This window comes from Desmodus rotundus, chromosome 12, assembly GCF_022682495.2.
Source record: "Desmodus rotundus isolate HL8 chromosome 12, HLdesRot8A.1, whole genome shotgun sequence".
Classification (NCBI taxonomy): domain Eukaryota; kingdom Metazoa; phylum Chordata; class Mammalia; order Chiroptera; family Phyllostomidae; genus Desmodus; species Desmodus rotundus.
In genome coordinates this window covers 48,347,502-48,373,952 of record NC_071398.1, presented here as the reverse complement: position 1 = coordinate 48,373,952, position 26,451 = coordinate 48,347,502, and the positions used below count along the sequence as shown (strand labels likewise).

General features: G+C 41.7%; 3 pseudogenes; 2 read left to right on the top strand and 1 right to left on the bottom strand.

The window, feature by feature from the left end:
* Nucleotides 1–2,579: 2,579 nt before the first annotated feature.
* On the top strand, nucleotides 2,580–3,526 carry LOC123478518 (vomeronasal type-1 receptor 4-like; annotated as a pseudogene).
* Nucleotides 3,527–8,994: 5,468 nt separating this feature from the next.
* On the bottom strand, nucleotides 8,995–9,747 carry LOC112321275 (large ribosomal subunit protein uL10 pseudogene; annotated as a pseudogene).
* Nucleotides 9,748–11,635: 1,888 nt separating this feature from the next.
* Nucleotides 11,636–20,964, top strand: LOC112321276 (vomeronasal type-1 receptor 4-like; annotated as a pseudogene).
* Nucleotides 20,965–26,451: the final 5,487 nt, after the last annotated feature.

Here is a 26,451-nt window from a genome sequence, read left to right as displayed (position 1 = left end):
TGCATCTATAGGGAGAGGTGAGGTTTTGTTGTATTCTATTCGGTATAGTTTGGAAGATTTCGGTGTCCGTGTTCGATTTAATGTCATTTGGAGGTTTTACTTCCTCAATTCTTTTCAGTTGGGCAGGTAGCATGGCCTTATCCAATATTTACAATAGTGATAAAATTTTCATGTTAAGCCATCTCCATATTGGTGGTTTGAATTGTGTAGGACATTTTTATAAACTTCTCTCTTCCTTCTGTAGATATTTTTCTGTTTAGACTTCCTATCTCTATTGGGGTCAATATTAGTAAAGTATATTTTCCTGGAAAACTTTCATACTGTCTGGGTTTTCTAAGTTTGCTTTGGGTCTATGCAAATTATTCCAGTCATTTCAATAATCCATTATTGACATCATGTCTTCCCATTACTGTTACTAAATTGAAAATCCCACCGAGCATCTTTGAGTGAGTCCATTTCTCTGCATATAGCATGAACTATGGGGCAGCTCAGGAGTCTGAAGATTGATAAAGAATTAGATTTTGGGTAGAAAAACTTCTCAGGGAAGTAGATGGTCAGCAAAGCAAACAGGCTACACTGTCAGCCCCTCATGGGCAGAACCCCAGCATTTCCTGCTCTGTCATCGGAGACTCTGTCTGCCTCCAGGCATCATTGAAAACAAAGTGTGTCTCCTAACATCATCAGCCTCTTGGTAGATACTCACTAGATACTTGTAATTGTTTCCCATAACTGGTAATTGGAACAAAGTTTTCCAAAAATATTCTCAGCTCCCAAGCCTGTCAGCACCAGTGCTGCTACAGATGAAGTGATAATTGCAGAACTGAGGGGAGGTGAGGTCACTGAATCACAACTTGTATCTCAGAGTCTGGCTGCCTCCCTGTTACATGTACCGACAGGGCTGACTTCACCATCAGCCAGCGTTCAGGCAGCAGGAAGAAGTCAGTGGGTTTTCTCTTTATCAATCTGACAGGTAGAGACTGTGAGGGAAGGCGTTGTATCAGGAGTCCAGGTAAGTGAACATACTGGACAAAGGGATCTTGTGTGAGTGAAACTGGTCTTGATCCAAAGCCACAAAGACAGGGAAAAAATTCCTGACTCTTGAGCCGAGCTGGTAAAGAGACATGGGTCCTAGAGCTGCACCAGTTCTCAGTGGCTTCTGATGTGATACAGCATGGTCCTCACTCATAGTCATGGTTGTTTAATCCAGTGATCATGAATCTGGTTTTTAATGTGCTTAGGGGCTGGAGTTCTGCCTACTTTACAGGAATCATAGACCTAATTTTTAGGTTTCTAGAGGTGCACCTGTAATACCTGGATGCTTTTCAGTCTATGGGAATCATCAGACCTGGTGCAGAAAGTGTGTTTTCGGTCAGTTACTGAAACAGAAATGTTTCCTCTGACTCTGGGTGTATAATTTGGAAACCATACTTAATAATTGTGTGTATTTTTCCTGTGGAGACACTTTCCCTACTTAAATAAGCAGCATTTAAAATATAACTTTAAAATTTTCAGACAGTATTTGCAGGTTCAAATATACATTTTGGTATCTCTGTTGCTCCTAAATATAATAATACCAATCCAACACATGTATGTCATTTACACAATACACAAGTGTTTTGCCTTAATGGTACATCTTGCATATGTGCCTTGTATATTAATGTATTTCACAGAAATCTTGCCTTACTGCTAGGAATCTTATTTCACTCAGTTATTAATGAATATGTATATTACCTGAAATTATTAATCATTTTGTTTCTACATTTGTTTGTCAGATATCAGTGTTTCTTCTTCCATAGTTTCCTTGACTCATGTAATTTGAGTTTTTTCCTGGAATACAGCAAATGAGTCTTTCTGTTGTCCTCCTAATATTGTACCATTCTTGCATTCATTACATCCAACCTGTCAGGGGCAGGGACCTACAGTTTATTCAGTAGTCAGTGCATCTATGTTATATGAAGATCTCTAAAGCTTTATTCAAAGTTTCTATTTGCCTATAGGATAAGCCTTCATGATAAAAATAGTCGACATTTGATGTTACAAAACTTTAAAAATAAAATACCACCAATAGAAATCAAAATGACACAATTGAGAAGCAATTGGCTTCTTTGCAGAACACAGGTAACTAGTATGTTAGTGTATTATGAATTAAATGCACTTTATTAGCAGCACAGGCAGGATCAAATCCTCAAGCTTCTTCTCACCAGTGTGTGAATTTAGACGAAATTCTTACCTTCTGTGTGTTGATGGGGTCCTCACCTTTATGAGAAATGCAATAGTGTCTGCGTCTTGAACTTGTGAGGGATAAAGAAGTTATTTCACGTGAGGTCTCAGTAGCAGTGAGTAATCTTTTGAAAGTGTGCTTTAATGCTTACACATTTAACTCTTGGAAGCTTCTACATGACAGAAAAACCAACTCGGTATCTCATTGGGAACTGTTGGTAAGTGGAAAGTATTGGGATTCAGCTGACATCATACATGTGGCTTATGCCTCATATTCCCATGCAGGGTCCTGTAGTTCAGAAGACAAAGACCGGTCCCTGACAACACACGGCATGGCCACCAGATATTTGGCCATAGGAATGACCTTTTCCCTACAGACTACTATTGGAATCCTGGGGAATTTCTCTCTGCTTTACCATAATCTCTTCATTTACTTCACTGGGTACAGGCGGAGGCCCACAGATTTGATTGTTAAGAACCTGCTTGTGGCCAATACCTTGGTTCTGTTCTCTAGTGGAATTCACTTTACAATGATATATTTTGGGTGGTATCACTATCTCAGTGATTTTGGATGTAGATTTTCCCCCTATTTACGTGGTGTTGGCAGGGGTGTGTCCATTGGCACCACCTGCCTCCTGAGCGTCTTCCAGGCCATCACCATCACCACGAACTCCAGGTTGGCAGGGCTTAAACGAAAAGCTTCCACATATATTGTCCCTTTAATTTTATTGTGGTGGGTCCTGCAAATGCTGGTAAATGTAGTTACTCCTTTGTTTACGCCTGGTAATTTGAGCAACAAAAACATAACAAAGAGGAAAAATTGGGGATTCTGTTCCAGTCTTTATGCTGATAAAACCGCAGACTCATCATATGCAGCGTCGTTAGCATCCCCTGATGTTGTATGTTTCCTGCTCTTGTTCTGGGCCAGCGGCTCCATGGTCTTCTTCCTGCACAGACACAAGCAGAGGGTCCGACACATTCACACCACTCCTATCTCCTCCCGATCCTCCCCCGAGTCCAGAGCTACTAAAAACATCCTTCTGGTGAGCACCTTTGTCTTTTTAAAAACCTTTCCTCCATCTTTCTTATTATTGTGGCTGCTTTCAGCAATACCAGCTTGTTTCTCCCTGACATCAATGTATTAACTGTTCTGTGTTTCCCAACTTTCATTCCCTTCTTGATCATGAACCAGGACTCCACTGTCTCCAGGTTCAGCTTCGCCTGGATAAGGAATGTAGAAATCTCCGAATCTTACGAGAAATATGTAAATGTATGTATTTTAATTGAATGTACCTTAAATTGTTAGTCAATTAAATTGTAAGTTTAGCGTATCACATTAAATTCTGCAGAAATGAGCAAGACATGGAAGTGTAAGAAAAGTTAAATGAATGAGGATCACCCTCGGCTGGTCCCTGCTGAAGATGAAGACAGCAGTGCTGGAGGGAAATTCAGTCCATGAGGAATGCTTGTGGCAGCCTGTTAGGATCTTGTACATGACACCTCTAGAGAGGCAGTGGTCTGTTTATTTCAAATAATGCTATTTTGATGGTAGATGAGCATGTTTGACACATTTGCAAGTAGAAATGGCCAGATTTAACTGGAGTGGGGCATAGGGGAGCATAAAGTTACATTTTAGCTCATGTTTAAGCTACATCATGGGAGTGTGACAATTTTGAAAAGATGTGAATTGCACTGAATTGGGACTTGTAGGAGGCAGGTGTTTCCCTTTTGTGAAAAGGATTTGGCATGTTGGTAAAAAGGTCTGGAGGTGCACACTCTTGTCTCTAAAGTGATGACATTAGTTCATGGTGGGAACTTCCGTTAAATCTGCAGCAGTGCAATGAGGGGCATTTGAAAGGAAGGCAGAAATGCCTTCCGTATATGTGGAGTTTGTGTTCCATCATTCTGCAAAGAGCCAAGTGGGTGTCTCCTTAATTTTAGATGTTTTTGTATCGTTTTCTCTATATTTACATTCAAAGCTGATACAAAGTATTGATAATCCAACAATTTGAAAAAGAAAGGAATTATTTTAGCCTAACATATTGAACCTTGTACCACAATAAAAATCCATATTTTCAGCTGATAGGAGACCCTTCAATATTTACTCTAAATTACAATGGAATGAAGAAAAAAGATACAGAGAGACATACATACGTATAATTGTATGTACACATATTTATGTTTGTGTGGTTAGTGTATATATATGTGTGTATGTGTCTGCCTATGGTCTGTGTGTGTGTATATCTGCATGTATGTGTATTTATGTATATATACCATATTTTTTGGACTATAAGATGCACTTCCCCCCCAAAATTTGGGAGGAAAATGGGAGTGCGTCTTATAGTCTGAAAGTAGCTTACCCAGCTGGGGATTCGGGGGCAGCGGTGGAGTGGGTATTTTTTTCCCATTTTCCTCCTCTAAAACCTAGGTACGTCTTATGGTCTGGTACGTCTTATAGTCCGAAAAATATGGTACATATAAAGTCAGTCAATATATTGGAAAGTTTATATTAAGAATAATTTAGAATTGTACTAATTATAACAAATATTTAAGTGTTTGTTACCTGATGTGTTTATTGCTATTGTAGTTTTTTTTTTTTTTTTTTAATTATTAATACAGCCCTGGCTAGTGTGGCTCAGTGGATTGAGTGCCGGCCTGTGTACCAAAAGGTTGCCAGTTCAATTCCTGGTCAGGACACATCGGGGTTGTGGGCCAGGTTCCCAGTTGGGGTTGTGTGAGAGGCAACCAACTGATATTTCTCTCAAACACTGATGTTTCTCTCCATCTCTTTGTCCCTCCCTTCCCCTCTCTCTAAAAATAAATAAGTAAAATCTTTAAAAGAAATTATGAATACAGATATCTGGATTTATTTTAGTCTTTTTCCTCTTTTTTTTTCTTTATTTTTTAATTGTTGACACTATTACAGATATCCCCAATCCCCCCCTACCCCCTGGCTCTGCCCACCTCCACCCAGTCCTCACCCCCCTTCTCTCTGCCTAATTGTTAAAATTACATAAAATGTATTTAATTTTACTTCTGGGCCATATCCCTTGAATACATAGTCAATGAATATAGTTTAAAATGTTTCATTTTTAAAGGACTTATTCTATTAAATTTAATATAGTGTTGACACATTTGGTTATCAACAGGGGTAAAACCTACACCCTTTTCATTTCTGACATCTTGGTAGTGAGGATGGGTGGCGACTGAGCCCTACATGAATAGCTTATATCACCTCAGCAGGAGGGGACTGACCTGGTGATGTAGCCTGAGCATATCCCAGTCTTCTCAGCCTGCTCCAACACAATTCTCCAGGATGAGTGGCTGAGAAACAGTAATTTCTGTCTCAGCCCCTGTGGACTTTATAATCTACTAAAAGAGACAGTGAATGAATTCTATAACATCGGGAAGTAATAACTCATGTGAAGAAAAATAAAGCCTAGTAATAGATTGTCATGGGGGAGACTCCCCCTTCCCAAAGGGAAGGCTTTTCAGGGCCACTACTAAAGTACAAAGGGGAGTTACCACCCATCATAATATTTGTAACCGGAGAACATTTCAGGAGTGTTATGATCATCTATTATAGGCCACATTCTCTGAGAAACCTAAAAAAAAAACCAACAAAAAAAGCAAATTCTTGAGTTTTACCCTACAGTTAAACGCGAACCTCTGAGGCGGGAGTCCAGATGTCTGCATTAACGAGGGTCAGGCACACACATTATTTTGAACATCTTTGTCCTAAATCGTGCATTACCGTCCCCATGGCTGTATACTGTGAGGGTGGCATCACAGCCTACCTTGTAATGGGATGGATTCAGGGCAGTGGCTCCAGCAAAGATGTTGTGAGCGCTCCACCAACCTGCCCACCACTTCTGGTCCTGTCAGTCTCCAGATTCAGCCACGGCAAAGTCAGGTCGGTTCACTCATGGAACTGTACAGTCAGGGTCCCAGAACCGCTGCCTGACTGACCTGAATGCTGTTTCCCCATGCTGAGCTCACTTTTCAAAGCTGGACACCCCCAGGTGAAGGCAGCCTAGTGCACACCTAAGCCTGCTACCACATCCTGGATCCTTATGGTACCAATAAAGTCCACCCTTCACCTTGAACAGTGCTTAGGAGTGTGTTCTGAAAACACACTGCCTGATTTGAACCCTAAGCTGTGTGCCTTTGAGTAAGTTATTTAACTTGCCTGTCTCACATTGGTTCTTTAAAATATTATCTGCCTCAGGTTTGTTGGGAGAGGCAGATGTAGTTAAAACAGTGCCTGCCAAACAGGCAATTGATCCTATCATTATTGGACCAAACTATCATTATTGGTCCTAGTGTGGGAGGCATCCTTCGTCCCTCCCATCTTCTGGGTCATCTTCATCATCTTTAGTTATCACCTGTCCCGTGAAGCCGGTGAGCCTCGATTTTCAAAGCCCTCAGCATTTCTTCTGCCCCCCAACCCCCCCCCAAACAAGCGTCTGATAAAGCTCATCTAGATCTATCTGCCTTTCTCAGTCCCAATCCCGCTGCACTGCATTCCCAAGTGTCACCAGGGCTTCGAGACGTCTAGAGTTTTTTCTCCAGTCTCACCGCTGCCTCTCGTGTCGCAGATCCACCCAATCCATTGTTCACAGGCTCCTCCACCCCTTAGCTCCCTGGGTGTTCTCAGCTGCAGTGACTACACTTCCCGTAAGATGGCCGCCCCCACGGGGGCACGCAGTCAAAGCCCTCAGGCGCCGCCATCTTTCCGTTTCCCCAGAGCCTAAATAGAACACGAGCTGCTCCTCGTTCGCTTTGGGGAGGCTGCGGCCTCTGAAAACTTAGCACAGTGTTGTTGACCAAGAGGGAGACTGCCACGTATCCCAAAGGTGATTTCGATTTCCGTTGGCTGCACTGAAAGGCCGAAGCCCGGTTGGCTGTTTGGGACTCTGTGGGGGGGCGTGGTCACGTTACGTCCTAGAGCCACGCCCACGTCCAGAGCTTCAACTGTCCTGAAGCGTCCCTGGCGACAACCGGCGAGGGGACTTGAGGGCCAGGGCGCCGCGAGGGGAGTGGGTTTGGAAGACAGTTGGGCCTCTGGCAGCTGCCCGGAGCCTTGAGAAGCGCAGCCGCAGGTGGGTCGGCGCCTGCGCGGGTCTGCGGACTGGGGGCCTGTGTGGCGAGAGAAGGGCTGTTCTGGGGGCTTCCGGTTCGGTCACTGCGGAGTTCGGCTTTGGTGATCCGGCTTTTGTTTGAAGAAAATGAAGACAGTAACGACCGAGGTTCCAGCTGTCGGGGTTTGTTGTCAGTGGGTGACGCTGTGCGGCTCAGTGATTAAGACCAGGGGTGGCAGGGGTGGTTCACATTTCACATTTCACATTTAATTTGGAATCAGGTGAATGGTGGAGGGCATGTGGGGTCAGCCATGGCATGGTGACTCTGTGGGTTCAAAACTGGAGGCCTGGGGATCAGTGCTGAGGCCTCGTGCGGTCACTGAGAGGGAAGGCTGTGTGGTCACTGATAGGCTGTGGGGTTAGTGACCGGGAGCCTTAAGGTCAGCGACGACAGACTCTGTGGGGTACTCATAAAGTGGAGGTGGTGGGAATCAAGGATGAGGAATATTAGGGTGCAGAGGTGGACTTGGGGGTTATGGGAGCTTGGAGAAGTCACTGATGGGTGTGGGGATCAATATTTATGACTGTTTGGGGGGCAGGTCATTGAACGGAGTTCCGTGAACCACCGAGTTGGCCGTATGACCCGGTCGTGACTGGGAGACCTAAGTATCGGTGTCTGACTGGAGCGCTGATGGGAGCTGTCGCTTTGAGAGGCCTGTGGGGATAGTGATGGGGAAGGACTCCCAGGGGATCCTTGACTTGGGTCTCCAGCCTGCATGATAGGAAGGAACTTCATGTTGTAACAGCCTCCCTTCCTCCCAACACCTTACTAGCTGTACCCATCAAGCCACTCCTCAAACCTATTACTCTGTCCAAGTAGCCCCTTCCCTTGACGATCCATACAAGTGGAATGTTTTTAAATGATCAGAGTCCAAGGAAATCCAAACTGATATGTCTAAACATATTTGCTTGTATATGCATAGAATGTGACTAGAAGGAGTTATCAAATTCTAGGCAAATTGCTTCCTGGGAGAGGACTTGGGTGGCTGAAGGACCACTCAGTTCCTCTAGGTGAAGATTGAGAGAGACTTTATCCCATGACCTTTGTACATTATGAATTTTGAACCATGTGAACTATTACTTGTTTTTAAAATTATTAAATGGTATATGTATTAGCAATTTTGTCTGTTATTGCATTAACACTATAAATAACTTTGGGAAAATAAGACATGTATAAAGTACTCAATTATCGTTTTCCTTTTCTTGTTTTTTGTTGTCATATAGAAAGATGATACCTTTGTTAGCATCCTAAACTTTTTCCACCCTGTAATCACAGAAATAATCACAATTATACTAATTATGTTCATACTTTTTACACCATATGTTTTCACTTTTTTTTTTTTTAAGAGAAGTAAGCTGTTATTTCCTTGTTTCACAAATAAAGCTGGCTGAGTTGGTTGTTTTCTGGTGATTAGTCAGAGACCAAATCCTATACCATCATCCGACTCCTCCGACTCTTCCTATGCTTCAACCTAGGCTGGAGCTGTGGCAGCAGCAGGAGGGAGCAGCAGTAGTGGCGGCAGCCATAGGGGCAGCAGCCACAAAAGCAGATGGATCAGCCAAGAAGGCCTTGACCTTTTCAGCAAGTGGCAAGGTGTAATCAGTGTCCACAGACAAAGCCAGAACCTGCTTCTTACCCATTGATGATAGAATGGGGTACCAATGGAACAGTTGGGTAATTAATCTGCAGACACATGCTGGCAACATTGTGGACACCCTCCAGGGAGAAGGAATGCAGAGTTTCCTCTATGATGTCAAGCACTTCTGGGTTGTAGATGCTGTTATTGTCAAACACCTGCTGGATGGTCAGCCCAAAGGAGAAGGGGCGGGGGTGGGGGGATGTTCAACATGTTCACCAGTGTAGCTTTGCTGGCTCCCACTTTGTCTCCAGTCTTAATCAGCTGCATATCACTCAAGATTTCAGTGGTGCCCCTGGAGATTTTAGTGATGATGCCTAAAGCCTTGAAGGAGGAGGTCTTCTTCATCCCCCAACCTGTGTTCTGGGCTGGCACAGTGACTTCACAAGGGGCAATGGCACCAGCATGTGCAGCAGCTGGCACCTTATTGGTCAGCAGCATGTCCCTGATCTAGTGAGATCCTTCTTGGTGAACACAAAGCCCACATTTCCCTGGATATGCAGCAACAGTTTCTCCAGAGCTGGGTTGTTTTCCAGATGCCCTCGGATGGCCTTGTGCATCATGGTGTTCTTGCCCATCAGCACCACAGCCTTCCCACGGAAATACATGTGGATCTGCCGCATCTGCTTGGAGCCCACTTTGTCAGCTCACACAATGAAGCATTTTGGATAATCGTCCAGAAGTTTGATGATCTTAAGGAAGTAGTTGGACTTCCAGGTTGCCCTGTCTTCCCTGGGCGTCACGGCAGTACATCAGGGATTGCCACTCAGGGTTTAAAGATAATGTCACTCTCACGAGGGCACCTGGCAAGAGATGTTTTCGCTTTTAAGTGTATATTTTTACTTATAAATATGCAATAATTGCCTATTCTACACATTAGCGGCATTTAGGATAAATTTTTCATTTTATATTTTATGATTTTTTTTGGAATTTTTTGGTTGTTATGTTTCTTGTTTGTATTTCTAGCTAGAGAAATTTATTAAACATAAGGTTTTTTTTAAAAAAGGTACATGTGAATATTTGAAAAGAATGTGTATTTTCATTATGTAGCATATCTAATTTAGTGTATTGCTGAAGTCAATATTTTTAGTTTTAATATTTAGGCCATATGTATAGAATAACATTTGCTTTACTTTATCTGTCACCAACTTACAGTAGTATTTTGATATTGTGTCAAAATATCCTTGTTTCTGTAACAACATTTGTTGGATATAATTTAGTCTTATTTGCTATATGTAGTAGCCACTCTATGACTTCTGACTCGTGTTACCCTATAAATCTCTATCCCACTTAATGCATGTCATCTTAAATTGGCTTACCTGCTGCTGTGACTATTATTCCCCCTGAATCAGTTATCTCCATTTTCCTGATCCTGGTAGATTTTGTCTGTTTCTTATTATCTTCTCCAGGTTGTTGTTAAGGAGGCAGGTGTCACTGAAAACCAGCCAGTCACTGGATTTTGTTTTCTTCTTAGTCAGTGCAGTCAGCTTTGGCTTTTCATGTCACATGACATGATTACATTTGACTGTTTTAGTACTGTGGATCTCTCACTCATTTGTACTGTTGCCTTTTTTATTCTGTTTCCTTATAGTTTATTTTGCTTTGTAAGCTTCTGTGAGTGTGTTATCATTCTTTATGTGCATGACCGAGTGTGAGTTTGCACAGGTTATGTATATGTACATATGTGTCTGAGGGTGCCACTAAAATGGTACAAGTACATGAGTGACTGTACTGCATATGTAAAAGGATTTATGTGACTGTATTTCAGTGTGCAAGTGTGCATGTAAGTATATATTTGAGTCTCTGTAAGTTAGTCTGTGTTAATAGTATTGATTGTCCACCAGCAATAGTATTGGTTATGACTCTACCACTGAGTTGATGTTGAAGGCAACCGCATCATGAATGAGGCTGAAATTGTAGATTTTTTAGCAGGAACCCTAAAAAATTAAATTCAAGTTGTGATTTCTATTTTGTAATTAAGTACAAAAGGATACTTCTTTCATTCCTGAAAATTCAGGAAAATATAAGTGTACAGGAGTGCACTGACCACTGGATGGTGTGGAATTAAATAAGCAGCATTGGCTTGTTTGATAGTCACATTAATGGTAAAATCTGCCCGTCAAATCATCCCATTCTGGTGCTTTATTTGTGAGGAACTCTTGTAGAATATACTCTCTTTCTTCTATGCACATGATTCCAAGCCTAGTTTCTATTGGGGTCATTGCAGGTAAAATATATTTTCACAAAATTTCCACGTAAGTTGACATTGACTTGAAGAAATGATTGCAATGTACATTATTGACACCATGTTTTTCCTGTTACTTGCCCCTCTTTTTAAATCCTGATATTTTGACTCATTCCATTTCCTTGATCAAAGCATCAGTGATGGTCCACCTCATTTGTATGAAGACAGGGAAAGAACTCACTTTGGATAGAACTTCCCAATGAAGTAAATGTCCAGGGAGACACCAGCCTCACCCACGTCCCTCTGGGGTCAGACCTCAGCACCCTCTGCTGTCTGTCCTTTCTGGGAGACCCTGTCTGCTCCAGGGATCATGGAAATAAGAGCCTCTCACAAACACTGCAATAGTCTCTAAGGGATGCTGGCAGAAAATCTGGAGTTGTTCTTGGTAATTAGCAACTTGGAAGAAAGTTTTCAGAAATATTCTCAGCTCCCAAGCCTATTAGTGCCAATGCTGTTACCAGTGAAGTGATAATTGCAGTTCAGAGGGGAGGGGAGGTCACAGAATCACAACTCATATCTCAGGGTCTGGCTGCCTCCTTCTCACACACGGTTTGGCTCCTATGAACGTCACACTGAGGCCACAGTCCTGACAGCAGGAAGGAGTTAGGTGAGTATTTTCAACTTCAGTCTGAGAGGCAGAGTCTATAAGGGAACTTAGAGTCAGGATGGGTAGGAGCTCACATCTGGAGAAGCAAATCATCTAGGGTAGAAACAGGCCTGGTGCCAAAGCTGGAAGGAGGAGGATTCTTGAGGCACAAACTGAGCTTGTGGAGACTGGCAGGTCACCCTCTTTCAATCCTACTGCTCCTAGTGTAATTTATTGCAATTTGTGTGGATTGTGGATGCTGTTTTTTTAATAATGCAGCAAAGACATATGTGTAGATTATGCAACGAAATCTTTGTTTTAAAATTCCTTCACAGGAAGGTAGTCAAAAGGGAACAGAGGAAAGTCAGGGCCACTAGGGAGCTGGATGAAAAGGAGGTGGGAGACACAGACAGATAGCACCAGGGGGTGGTTTTCTCTGCTGCCTGGTTGGACAGTTTAACAAAGTTAGTGAAGCCATCCAGGGAGACGTGAGCTGGTGGCAGGATGCAGAGCTGGGGAGGTCCCCTGAGTCCTCACCATAATGGAGTGTAGAAAAGGAACAGGGAAGAACATCAAGACCTTTAGTTTTATCCTAAAGTTGAAAATGAAAGATATTGGTAATGCTTCTCTGCGTAAGATATCTTGGGTCTCTCATGCAACCAATTTAAGGAAATGTATTGTTCCATTGTTACTTCATAGGAAACTAATTTCTGAGGTCCAGCTACAAAGAATAGCTAAACATTGTAACATCATATATTGGTTAGGATCATTGATATTTCTCTCTTGATTTGAACTCATAAAGCTCCTGTACCAACAATCAAGCTAAGAAAATGTGACATTTTAAAGTCTTCGGAATTTTAAGTTGTAAAACAGTGAATACATTGAGTTGCATATGCATGCAAAAAATAAATAAAAATTTGGTAGGATGTAATTTGGAATTAATTTGCTCACTATGTAATTTTTCCCTTCAAGAAATAAGGAAACATTTCAAGGGTTAGTTCTAAAATAAATCCGTGCCTATGATGATGGGTAGGATGGAACTAATTAGATAACCTAATTATGAGGAGAAGCAGTGGATATCAGTCTTTTTTTACTTGCCCTGTGTGTGTGGTATATCCAATGGAAGCAGTGGCTGTGCGTTGGCAACCGTCTGGTGTCTGTTGTCAGGGAAGACCATTTCCCTCTAGAGGTCAGGGGAGGAACTTTCAAGCAAAGGGTAACTTAATGATTTTGGGATCTTCAGTAGCAGGGGGAAAAGTCAGAGATGTCAGTGTTTTTCAGCATTAAATTATTCTGTGATGCTCTCTCTGCTCTCAAAAGCAGTTGTAATGTCATTTCCAGGCTGAGTTCTCATCTTCTTACTATTTAAACTCACTCAGTGCACATGCTTGTCTACCCCCCTTTCCATTTTGTGTAACTGACATATGTTTTACTGTCTTTAACAATTCTGACATTACTTTAATAGTCTTATTTAATAGCCCTCCATTTATAAACAAGTAGTCATATGTTTGATAATTAATGACAATTTAGGGTCTCCTCTGCAATGTTTTATCTTCTGTTCGTGTTTCATGTCCCACTACTTAGCACATAATTATTCAATTATACACTCCTCCATGGTTGGGACAGAAAAGAGTCTTCTCTTTTTATTGGCACATTGAGCCTTCTGTGCATTTAAGGAACTTTGTCTCAGGTACTGTTTTAGGACCATACTAAAATGAGGCTCTCTGAAGATTTATAGGTGATATTTGCCTATGAAAGAAGCATCAGACATAAGTGGAGAATTGCCACAACTTAAAAAGTTAAGAGGCAGCAAATCTTTCTTTTACAAAATTCACAAAATGTGCAAACACAAGTGCACAGGTGTGTGGAGCATTAGAAACACATAGCTAAGTCTGAGGTTTTAACAGCACAGTGGTTAAGCACGTTGTCAAGGACTGAAGCTGCCTCATATTAGATGGTGATTTTAAACTCGTCATTTATCCCTGGCTCAGGTGCTTGGTGCATCGTCCCCATAAGGCAAGGTTGCAGGTTCATACAAGAAGCAACCACTGAATATATAAATAAGTGGAACAACAAATGGAAGTTTCTCTCTCTCTCTCTCCTTCTCCCCCTCCCTTCCCCTTGCCCTCCCTATAAAATAAAATAAGTATATTTAAAAAACATCATTTAGCTTTTCTCTACCTAGGTTCCCTCATTTGTAAAAGGGGAATTATGGGAATTATGCAGCAGTCACCTCATAAAGTTGCTGTAAAGTTATATATATGTATATATAAAATGAGTAAAGTGTGTGTATTAAGACTTTTTGTAATCTTTATTAATATAAGATCATCCCCTATGGCCTCATCTGCTAGCCTTTTAAACAAATTTCAAGGGCAGTTTTACAGCTCCTCCACCTTTACCTGGGTGATTCAGTGCCATGATTTGCCTGTGAGCTGTTCTGATCTTGGCCTTGCCAGCACATGGGCTTATACCCAACATAAGACTAGCCTCTCGCCTATTCATTTTCTGTCCTAATCCTCCTTTATAGTAGGAGGAAAGGCTAGGCATGGAAATCTTTTCAGTTTCTGTGATTACTTGTTGTAGAAGTTTCCAGATCTGAAATGCATAGCACCCTGCAGATGCAAAAGCTGCAACACCCAGTCCTTCCTGGTCCATCTTCACGTCCAGCCTTTTGGTCGAGGTGGCCCAGAGGCAGTCATGGCAATGCTGCTGAGGGAGATGCGGTATCCTGGGCTAGAGACATGTCTTCAAAGTGGAAAAGAAGTGATCAAAAAGACAGATTTAGATCACCAGTAATCATCAGACTCATATATATGACTTCAGTCTAATTCAACTTGATCTCCTTCAACCATTAAAAGTTTTGAAGAATGGCCCTGGCTAGTGTGGCTTAGTGGCCACACTAAGCCCTGGCCTGTGAACTGGAAGGTCTCAGGTTCGATTCTCAGTCAGAGCACATGCCTGGGTTTCAGGCCAGGTCCCCAGTTTGGGGCGTGTGAGTGGCAACTAGTTGATGTATCTCTCATGCATGCATTGATGTTTCTCTCCCTTTCTTTTTTCCTCCCTTCTCCTCTTTCTAAAAATAAATAAATAAAATCTTTAAAAATTTTTGAGAATGTACAGGAGTGGGCAAAAGTAGGTTTAGAGTTGTTCATATGGAAAAAGACATGCAGGTTATGATTATTACAAGAATAATAAATCTGTATGCACAAGAAGAAGATAAGTAAACCTACTTTTACTATTTTACTATTTACTATTACTCCAAGGTAATAGTTTATTTCAAACCTATTTTAATAAATTATATATGTATTAATTTGCATCTATATATTGTCTTTGTCATTTTAAAGCATTTTAAACATCTTTGATAATTAGAATAGCCCTATTGAAATGAAAAGTTTAGACAATCTGTTACTGACTTTAGTATATTGTTGACCAAGAAGAGGTAACTCAAAGCTTTAAATTAGAATGAACTTGGTAAAAATGGGTCTGGGAATGTTTGAGAAATTTTTCCTTGTTACCTGACTACTTTTCTATTTTTTTCCAGTGAACTCCATAAGAACAGAGTATTTTCAACAAAGTAGCATACCCAGTGCTTTGAAATGAAAAGTAGTGACCTAAAACTTCACACAGTTTGGTAAAGCAGAATGTACCTAAGTGAACTATCAGTTCAGAATACATACCAGTATATGCCCAATTGGAAGATAAGTGGAATGAAAAAAATTAATCCCAGTTAGTATTAAAAGCATTGGGGGGAGAAATGTCACAGAAAAATAAAGAAAAAGATGTTATGAAGAAAAAAAAGGAACGTATATTTGCATAATTTACAGTGAATAATTTAATAAAAATTGCTAATGAAAGTCAAAATATAATACCTGGGATTTTTCTTCTCCAAAGAAGAAATTAAACCAATTGGGTAATTTGTTCTCTGAAATGCCCAGCAATTTCCAATTCACAAGAAGTACAGAAAATAGGATAAATCATAAAACGTGTATCTGGATGGAAAGCCACAGTAATTCCAATGTGCTGCCTCATCAAGGTACTGTATATATACCACATGAATATAATAGAAATGGCACCGTTTCTGAGGACACAATTCACATTTTATTTACATTTTAAGACTAATGTAAATCTTAAATTCTCATACCCATGCACCTATTCCTTTCCTTGATTTCACTTAAACTTAAATGCGTGGATTATCAAACAAAGACTGTCAACAAATATTTACCATGCCACACGTAACACACAGGAATGACTTTGAACAGAAACTCATTGACCTTCCCCCCAACATTTTTTAAACTATAAATATAGGTATCAAAAGCAATTCCCAACATGTTTTCTTTTTTCTTTTTTTTCTTTTTTAAAATATATTTATTATGCAATTACAGTTGTCCCATTCCCCCTCCCTCACTCCACTCCATCCTGCCCACCCCCTCCCTCCCACATTCCGCCCCTATAGTTCATGTCCATGGGTCATACTTATAAGTTCTTTGGCCTCTACATTTCCTACACTATTCTTACCCTCCCCCTGTCTATTTTCCACCTATCATCTATGCTACTTATTCTCTGTACCTTTCCCCCCCCTCTCCCCCTCCCACTCCCCTATTGACAACCCTCCATGTGATCTCCATCTCTATGGTTCTGTTCCTGTTCTAGTTGTTTGCCTAGTTTGCTCTTGTTTTTGTTTTAGGTGTGGTCGTTAATAACTGTGAGTTTGCTGTCATTTTTACTGTTCCTATTTTTGATCTTCTTTTTCTTAGGTAACTCCCTTTAACATTTCATATAATAAGGGCTTGGTGATGATGAACTTCTTTAACTTGACCTTATCTGAGAAGCACTTTATCTTCCCTTCCATTCTAAATGGTAGCTTTGCTGGATACAGTATTCTTGGATGTAGGCCCTTGCCTTTCATGACTTGGAATACTTCTTTCCAGCCCCTTCTTGCCTGTAAGGTCTCTTTGGAGAAATCAGCTGACAGTCTTATGGGAAGTCCTTTGTAGGTGACTGTCTCCTTTTCTCTTGCTGCTTCTAAGATTCTCTCCTTCTGTTTCATTTTGGGTAATGCAATGATGATGTGCCTTGGTGTGTTCCTCCTTGGGTCCAGCTTCTTTGGGACTCTCTGAGCTTCCTGGACTTCCTGGAAGTCTATTTCCTTTGCCAGACTGGGGAAGTTCTCCTTCATTATTTGTTCAAATAAGTTTTCAATTTTTTGTTCTTTCTCTTCTCCTTCTGGCACCCCTATAATTTGGATGTTGGAAAGTTTCAAGATGTCCTGGAGGTTCCTAAGCCTCTCCTCATTTTTCCGAATTCTTGTTTCTTCATTCTTTTTTGGTTGGATGTTTCTTTCTTCCTTCCAGTCCACACAAATTGATTCGAGTCCCAGTTTCCTTCGCATCACTGTTGGTTCCCTGTACATTTTCCTTTGTTTCTCTTAGCATAGGCTTCGTTTTTTCATCTAGTTTTCGAACAAATTCAACCAATTCTCTGAGCGTCTTGATAACCAGTGTTTTGAAATGTGCATCCGATAGGTTGGCTATCTCTCCCTCGCTTAGTTGTATTTTTTTCTGGAGCTTTGAAGTGTTCTATCATTTGGGCCATTTTTTTTTTGTCTTGGAGTGTCTGTTACTTAAAGGGGCGGAGCCTTAGGTGTTCCCTGGGCAGCGTGGGACGCGGTAACGCTGGTTACTGCGCTGTGACTCTGTACGTGGGGGAGGGGCTGAGAGGGAGCAAGGCGCCCGCTCCTCTCTCCACCGGATTTCAATCTTTCATTCTGCTACCCACAATCAAACTGGGCCCCTCTGGTGCAGGTTCCCAAGTGGGTGGGCTTGTGCACGCCCTAGGCCCCTGTGGGTCTCTCCAACGACCTCTCCTGTGAGGCTGGGAGTTTCTCCTGCTGCCGCTGCAACCCCCATGGGCGTTTTCAATCAGAGGTTTGAGGCTTTATTTCCCCGGCACTGGAGCCCTGGGTTGCACTGGAGCCCTGGGTTGCACGGTCTGCTTTGATCCCCACCGTTTGTCCCGTTTATCTGTGTGCGAATGTGGGGCCGCGGGGTGCTACCCGCCGCTCTGCCTGCCCTGTTCTCCGCCACTCTGAGTCGGGCCCTCTCGGTTTATCTGTGTGCGAATGTGGGGCCGCAGGGTCTGCTAGTGCTCAGACTGCCTGCCCCTTTCCTCCCACACTCCACAGGTCTCGGTCCTGCCACGGCCATGCGAGTCCTCTCTGCCCCAGTGCCCGTCTCTGCCCCACCTATCGGTCTGGATGAATGTTTATTTTTTATTTCCTTGGTGTCGGACTTCCTTGCTGTTCGATTATCTGTCAGTTTTGGTTGTGCGAGGAGGCGCAGTGTGTCCACCTACGCCGCCATCTTGGTTCTCCTATTTCAATATTACTTACTAGTCAGCACCCACACCTTTTTAAAAACTAAAACAATTTGCAACACTGTTCATTGTACCTGCTACTTTAGACAATTTAGACTGAAGCTCTTTCACTGGATGGATAAAGCATGTCATTTCTCTTTTTCCTTCTTGAGATTGTTGTTTTTAGAAAACACATGCTTCCACAGCCGTCTGACACTTCTCACCACACATTCTCATGCGTGTACATATTCTAACTGTATTCCTACCAATGTCCAGGTCATGTTTACCGGCTGGTATTCATTTACTGAGTGTGTGGGCATTTTGCATTGTAATATTTAATCAAGACATTGACATGAGGAGGAGATAGTTGATTTAGGACAAGTTTCTGATCCACTAAAATTGATTGTTTGTCCTTCTGGTAGCTATAGAAGCCTCCTCGTATTTTATTTGGACATCATTAGATGTCTTAGTTCTTTTTTTTTTTTTAAGTCTTTTTCATTACAGTTGACAGACATCTTAGCTCTTGAAGTACAACTCTAATGCTACATGAATTGTGCCATTTTGATAACAGTGGTGTATGCTCAATATTCCACTGGACTTATTTATTCCCTTCATATTGGTTACAAGTCCAAGTGCTGGAGGAGCTTCTGAGTACTTAGGTCCACTTTCTACTTTCAATATATACCTCATGTTTTCATAATTTGTCCTTGGTGGCCCAATAATCTTGCCTGTCCACCTTGAGTATCATGTCTTCATCATCTTCAAGGCCCCAGCTAACCATACCATCGCCTAATCCTTTTGGCGGTTCTTCAAGTTCTTTCAACAAGCAGAAGTTATGAAGAATGTTAACTCCTGTAGAGACTGCTGTCTTCTGCACCCCAACACTGTAGTTAGGTATTAGCTAGCAAAAAAGTATTCAAAACTAGCAAGTATCTTAGGGAAAGGAATGTATGTATTTGTAAGAATTTATAAGTGGAAAATTTGTGGTAAGTGAAGAATACTGGATTTTAGTTGTCAAAATGAAACTGAATTCATGTTTCTATGCAGGATCCACTGACTATGAATGTGTCATCATGCGAAATGGACACGGGGGACTTGGTGATGGGAGCTACATTCTTATTACAGACTGTATTTGGGATTTTGGGAAATGGCTATCTTCAATGTGGTTATAACTTTTATGTCATTGAATCCAGGGTAAGGTCCATCCACTTCATTCTGAAGCACCTATTTGTAGCCAACTCCTTAGTTATTGTATTTAAAGGAGTCCCCCAGACAATGGAAGCTTTTCATTTGAAAACTGTCCTCAGTGATTTGGGATGCAAACTTGTTTTCTATATTCACAGACTGGCCAGGGGTATGTCCCTTGCCACCACCTGCCTCCTGAGTGTCTTCCAGGCCATCACCATCAGCCCCATGAACTCCAGGTGGGCAGACCTTAAAGTGAAAGCTCCCAAGTACATTGTCCATACAGTTTTCCTGTGCTGGGTCCTGAACATGCTGGTCAACGTCATTTATCCTCTTTATATGACTGCCAAATGGAATGACAAAACCATCACAAAGAAAAACAAGTTGGGATACTGTGCTAGGACAGAGCATGACAAAATCACACGATTTCTTTCTGTATTACTTGTAAGTGTTCCCGATGTTGTGTTTTTGGGGCTCATGCTCTGGGCCAGTGTGTCTATGGTGTTTATCCTGCACAGACACAAGCAGAGGGTCCGACACATTCAGAGGACTCGAGTCTCCTCCCGATCCTCCCCCGAGTCCAGAGCTACCAACACCATCCTTCTCCTAGTAACCGCCTATGTATCTTCTTACACTGTGTCCTCCCTTTTTTCAATTTATGTGGCTGTTTCTGATGTCACTAAGTGGCTGCTGAACATGAATGCCCTATCTAACTTGTTTTTCCCATCAGCCAGCCCCTTCCTTCTTCTGAATTATGACTCCACAGGGCTCAGGCTCTACTCTGTCTGCTGCAGAAGGAATGCCCAAATACCCTAAACTGTTTAGATAGCTGTAAATTTGTTTTTAATTCCCATCCAAGGACATTTTTCATTGCCTTTAGCAAGAGGAAGGGAGCGAGGGAAACACTGATGTGAGAGAGAAACATTGTTCAAGTTGCCTCCCCTACACACCTGGGCCCGAGATCGAACCCACAACCTGTGCATGTGTCCCGGCTGGGAATTGAAACCACAACCTTCTGGTTATAGGACCATGCTCCAGCCAATTGAGCCACAGTGGCCAGAGCTCTTTATTCTTTTTACACTGCTATCAAATTTATTTAATCATTAATTCTAGATATTTAAGCACCAGAATGTGCAGAAACAACAGAGAGGGTGTGAACATCATAGAATTAATAATGTAGTAGGAACAGCAGGCACTAAGCTGGGTATTTGTGAAATACTTTTGAAAATTCCCTTGTCAAATGTTTCAGTGGAGAAATTCAGAGTCCAAGAATCCATTGAAATTTGGGAATACAATAATGTGGAGATAATGGAAAGTTTAAGAGTATGTAACTTTAAACTCACTACAAAAATGTCCCTGCCATTTGCTGCTTAGAGGAGTGTAAGTAGAGTTGAGTAAAATGGAAAAGCCTGTGTGATGATCAGTCAAGAGCATGAGAAGGATAAATAATCACTTTGCTACAAATGGCCCTAAATAGAGCTGGAGATAAAAATACAGGGTCAGGCAAAATAACACCCCTTTTTTATTTTATTACAAAGTCTTCTGTTACAAAATCATGAGCATGTAATTCTCTAACATAACAATACTCAAGTGCACCATATGACATTTTAGGTGAAATGTTCAAATTAAAACTAAATTATTACACCAATATTATTACCCTACCAACCACCCTCAAGCAGGCCTTACTTCCGCAGGACCCTGTAGTTTATCATACACTGCAAGGCCAGAAAGACTAGGTTGTGTGTTTCTATCTTAAATTTATATATCTATATCTATATTTGAACTTATACATCTCTCTATCTACCAGTTGATTTTGGTGATGGCATATCTGACAAACTATTTGTAGGTAAAAATGGTCAGAATATCCTGGTTGTGGTATCATGTGCCAAGGAAGCAGGAGGTTTTAATAGGAATTAAACTCAGAAAAGAGGAATAGAAAACTATAAAAAAAAAAAAAAAGAGACTGAGTTTTTGGATTCTGGAAGGTAGAACATTGTTTATTAAGCCATAATACTAATTGGCCTGTTGGGAAGACAGGCTTCTTAGTGGACTCTGTGTTTGCAACATGGGGTACTGCATCTATGGTAGAGCCACCAGCTGTTCCGTGGTCCTAGAGGAGCCAAGGAAGAGTTGGGGGGAGGGGGTGCGGGGGCAGGGGCATGGGCGGCAGTGAAGGTCATGGACTTGTTTTGTTAGTTGGGGAGTGTTGCTTCTTTGAAATATGCAAGGATATAAAATTTACAGAATCAATACAAAACAGAGAATCCTGTTGCTGGGGGAAGTTAGCACTGTCCACAATGACCCCTCTGAAGAGGATGACTGGAAGCCCACGCCTGGAACTCTCTGGACCTGCCCCACACACCTTGTCTCTTGGCAGATTTTAATCTGTGTCTTTTCACTGTAATAAACCATAACTGTGAGCCAAACCGTCTTAAGTGATTTCTGTCAGTGCTTCCAGTTAATTTTTGAATCTTGTAGTGTTCTTGAGGACTCATGAATTCTGCCAAAGCATTTAGTACTTAGAATACATAGTAGAAAAAAACAGATAGAGAATTTAAGAACATCTGAGACAAATATATCAATCTTATAGTAATAAATTAGGGAGTTAAAAACGAAGAGGCAATTTTTCTAAAATATAGAGTATCAAAACTGAATTTAAAGGAATTGTAAACCTTTTGAGACAGCGTGGATGGACCTGGAGATTATTATGCCAAGTGGAATAAGCCAGTCAGATAAAGATAAATATCATACAGTCTCATTTATATGTGGAATCTAATGAACAACATAAACTGATGAAGAAACAAAACCAGAGGCATGGAAACATGGAAAGGACTGACAGCTGTCATAAGGGAGGGTGGAGGAGGCACTGGATGAAACAAGGTAAGGGGACTAGATTTTCTTGTGATAACATTAATAAATAAAAAATTGAAGAAGTTTTGTTAAAATGTGCTTTTATTTTTTCACTCTCACCTGTTAAAGATCTGACCCCCAGCCGTGAATGCAGGTGGTGGATGGGTGTCAGGCCAGTGGCATCTGTTGTCTATGATCAAAAGTGGAACTTTGTGCACTTTCTTTATTTGTAATTTTTAGAAATGTGAGAAGAGCCCTGGCCAAGTGGCTCAGTTTGTTGGAGCATCACCCTGTACAGCAAAAAGGTGGTGGGTTCATTCCCAGGTCGGGGTGTGTATGGGAGGCAATCAATCTATATTTTTCCCTGTCTCGCTTCCTCTCTCCCTAAAAGTCAATAAACATAGCCTCTAGCGAGTGTTTAAAAAAATTGTGAAAACAGCTTCTCAGTGTGAAGAGATGATCAACAATGGAAGTAAATCAGTTGTTCGACACATGAACTGGACTGTTGATGGGCGGATCTACATAGTATACAAAGATGGGGCTTTGAGAGTTGGTTTGGTGAATGCACACAGAACTAAGATCAGAATTTGTATTTTTAGAGATTGAAGATAAATATAGGTTAGCATTCTGACCAAAATGAACAAAAAGATGAAACAGCTGATACACAATTTGACGACATTCAAGAACCATTTGCTTTTAAGTATACTCAAGGAAGGTTAACCTGTTTGTCTCACTGTTGGGGAGGCCCTTCAGCACTCCACTGGACCTTTGTCCTGCCTCTTAAGACAATCAGCCATGCCTGATGACTGTTGACATATTTAGCACGACAGTTAACTGAGTCCAGCCACATCATTGTGACCCTTGAAACTAATCCCTGTCACTCTTTTACACTTCTTTACTTTTTGGAGCATTGGTGGTCTGACTTCCTAAGGTACATTCTGATGGCTTACGGTATTTATTCAGCTGGGTGAGTCTGAGACCCTTGGGTGCATTACTAACGTCAGTACTGCAGGTTAGCCGGTCCTGCTGCATTGACTCCCACTGACAGTAATCTTCATCTACCGGTGAATGAAATCGGTCTCAGCCTCAGCTGCCTGTGATTAATCAAACACCCAATGGCGTGGTGTGCTCTTGGGAAAATTTGTCAGAAGTGAAGACAATGTAGAAATGGGGAGTGGATGGCTTTGGGATTTTCAAGTTTCTGCATTTGTCTTGGGATGCTTCATTTACAAATTTTCTTTCTGTTTTACCAAGGATGTCTGTATAGAACACTGTCTTGGAAGGTAGGTGTAGTGTTTTTCTCTGAGATGCAGAGTAGATTTGTGGTCTGTGAAGGACAATGAAGATAGTACTTCTGGGCAAAGGCTGGGAATGTGTGAGGCTTGGGGGACAAAAAGAACCAGTGTAAATATTAAGCTCATGTTACTTGCTGTGCCGTGAATCATAAAGTCCTTTCCTCTCAGGAGTCTTGGATCTTCTCACTGCATCCATGAAAGCATTTTGGGATAACTTATTCACTGGTAATTCGGGTGAAATCTTGGACTCTTCATACTTCTGAAAGTAATTATATATATGTACGCATGTATGTGTATGTATACAGATGTGTATACATAGAGACAGACATATGTACACACAAACACGCATACTTTTCCCCCTCTTAATAGGTTGGATTGTGTTAAAAGAAGGCTCACCATGGCTGGTGTGGCTCAGTGGATTGAGTGCTGGCCTGTGAGCAGAAATGTCACTGGTTGATTCCCAGTCAGGGCACATGCCTGGGTTGCGGGCTGAGTTTCCCAGTTGCGGGCATGCGAGAGGCAACTGGTCAATGTATCTCTTGCACATTGACATTTCTCTCCCACTCTTCCTCCTTCCCTTCTCATCTCTCTAAAATAAACTAGACTCTTTTGTGAGGCAATTACAAGGGGCACTGAATTCTATGTGTGGGTGGATAGATTTTGCAAGAAAAACTAACCTTAGGACAGTGGAGATCCTAAGTGTAAATTATGGGAATGAGTAAAAAGACTTGGGAAAATTTCAGACTTTTCAGGCCATGGATTTGGTGGTATCCCACAAATTCCAAAGGGGTGGAGCTCCTCACCAGTGATACCTGGGTTGCATGTGGATTAACATAAGTGGAAGAACAAAGCTGTTAGTCCAATGTGTAGATGAGATATGAGAAAATGGAGATGGAAAGTTGGGAGGCCCAGATAAGAGTCGGGAGATGGAAGTAGGGGGGATTGTGTTGGGGCAGGAAAGAGTTAATAGGTTGGTTAAAAGAAACTCCTTTTCTGTGTTTGGTCTCCTGCCTCCAGGATCCTTCGAGACTGTTCCATTGCTCTGTGATGCAGGCATGGAATTCTAGTGACGATCGTGTACCCTCAGTGCTCAGGTTTCCAAGGTCACAGTGTGCTTAAGATGATGAACTTTTTTTTTTCTTTTCTGAGGAGACTTAGTGTACCATAGCTGAACTTAAAACGTATAGTGCTGACTTTATTTTCTACTTTCTGTTTGTTCTTGGGCTCCTGATTTTTTACCATGTGGACATGAATCTACATTTATCAGTGTTTGGGTAACTCAGAGCCAAAAATCAGGTGAGGGAACACTGAACTCAAACCCCGGCGTAGGCTGCCTTTTACCTGTTCCTCTTCCCACTTTACTCTTGGACACGTTTCTGAGGTCTGAGTCCAGGCTGTGGTCCGTAGGGATGGACCTGCTCTGTATGGGCTTTTGAGGAACAGGTGAGTCTGGCCCATATCCCCACTGCTGTAGCAGAGTTTCTGGGCACCTTTGGGAGGGCACCAGAGACAGAGGGGACAAAGTCACATTGTGGCTTCTGTGTAGGAGCCCGTTATCTGTGAGCCACCCTCCTAGCAGAGGATCATGCAGGACAGTCATCACTGCATTTAACGTCTTCCAGCCTACACTGTGAGAGGAGCACAGAAGGTATTTGCTGATGCCATGTAAAGGGCATCTTCTGGAAACTCAGGAGGGACTTCTCAAATTCATCTCATTTGAGTAAGAATCCCAAAGAAGGGCTAAGAAGGGGAGGGAATGGCCGTTTTCAGGTGAATGTCATGTCCCAGGTCAGTTGCAGTATCTTTCCTTCGTTACAAAGTGACAGGTTTCAACTACTTCATTTCGTCCTAGTCTTATTCAGTGGAAGGTTAGCCCTTTAGAATATTCTGCAGTAAACAGTCCACAGAGCCACCCAGCCGGGGCTGTGTCAGCTTTATGATGTAAATACAGATAGAGCTATATCAATATGCTTTCTAAAATTGAGGAAATAGTTATTTTATTTCTTTGAAAAATCACAGGCCAACAAGTCCTCATGATTTCCCCCTCCAAAAGGCTATTCTTCCTCTGCTTCAAGATTAATGGGAGCCCCGCTTTAACCTTATCTCCTCACCTGAGAGACCTGAGAATGCACCTCAAACCTGTGTCTTGCCAACATGTCCAATTGGCATCTTCACAGAATAGACAAACTCTGCTGTCTACAGATCCCCAAAATCCATGCAATTTTATCCCAGGCAGCATGAATTTTTTTCATGCTCAGTGCTCATTTCATAACTTAAAAATCAGAAAAAGCCTACTTTTGTGCTCTCCTGTGTCACACTGTTGGGCAACCAGGTTATTTTTTACGTGAAAATGTTTTAAATATACTCATGTCCCTTCATAGCATCATATTTCAAATTACTATAATCTCTCTACATATAGGATGTACAAAACTCATCCTTGGTCTTTGCTGACTCTGCTTTCTGAAACAGAATTTTTCCTAAATTCCATGGTATTTGTTAATCTGTGAGAGCTTTTTTCTTTCTCCAGTTTCTCAAATGGCCACTTCAAACGGTGTTCCTCTTGAGGGGATTTCTTTCTACAACTCACTAATAGTTCACTAATAGCCTGTGAAAATTAATTTTGTCAGGTTGAAAGCTACACATTCTGTGGCTTCTCCATAATTTTCAGATTGTTTTAGGTAAAAAAATTTTATTGATTGATTTTCAGAGAGAGAGAGAAACATGGATTTGTTGTTCCACTTACTTATGCATTCACTGGCTGAATCTTGCACATGCCCTAACTGGGGATTGAACCCCTAACGTTGGCATATCAGGACGACGCTCTAACCAACTGAGCTCCTCATCCTGGGTAGGAGCAACTCCTTAATACTGCATAGACCATGAATTTATCCGCTGCAGATGTTAATAAGATTGCAATGACATAAGAATTCACATGGTAATT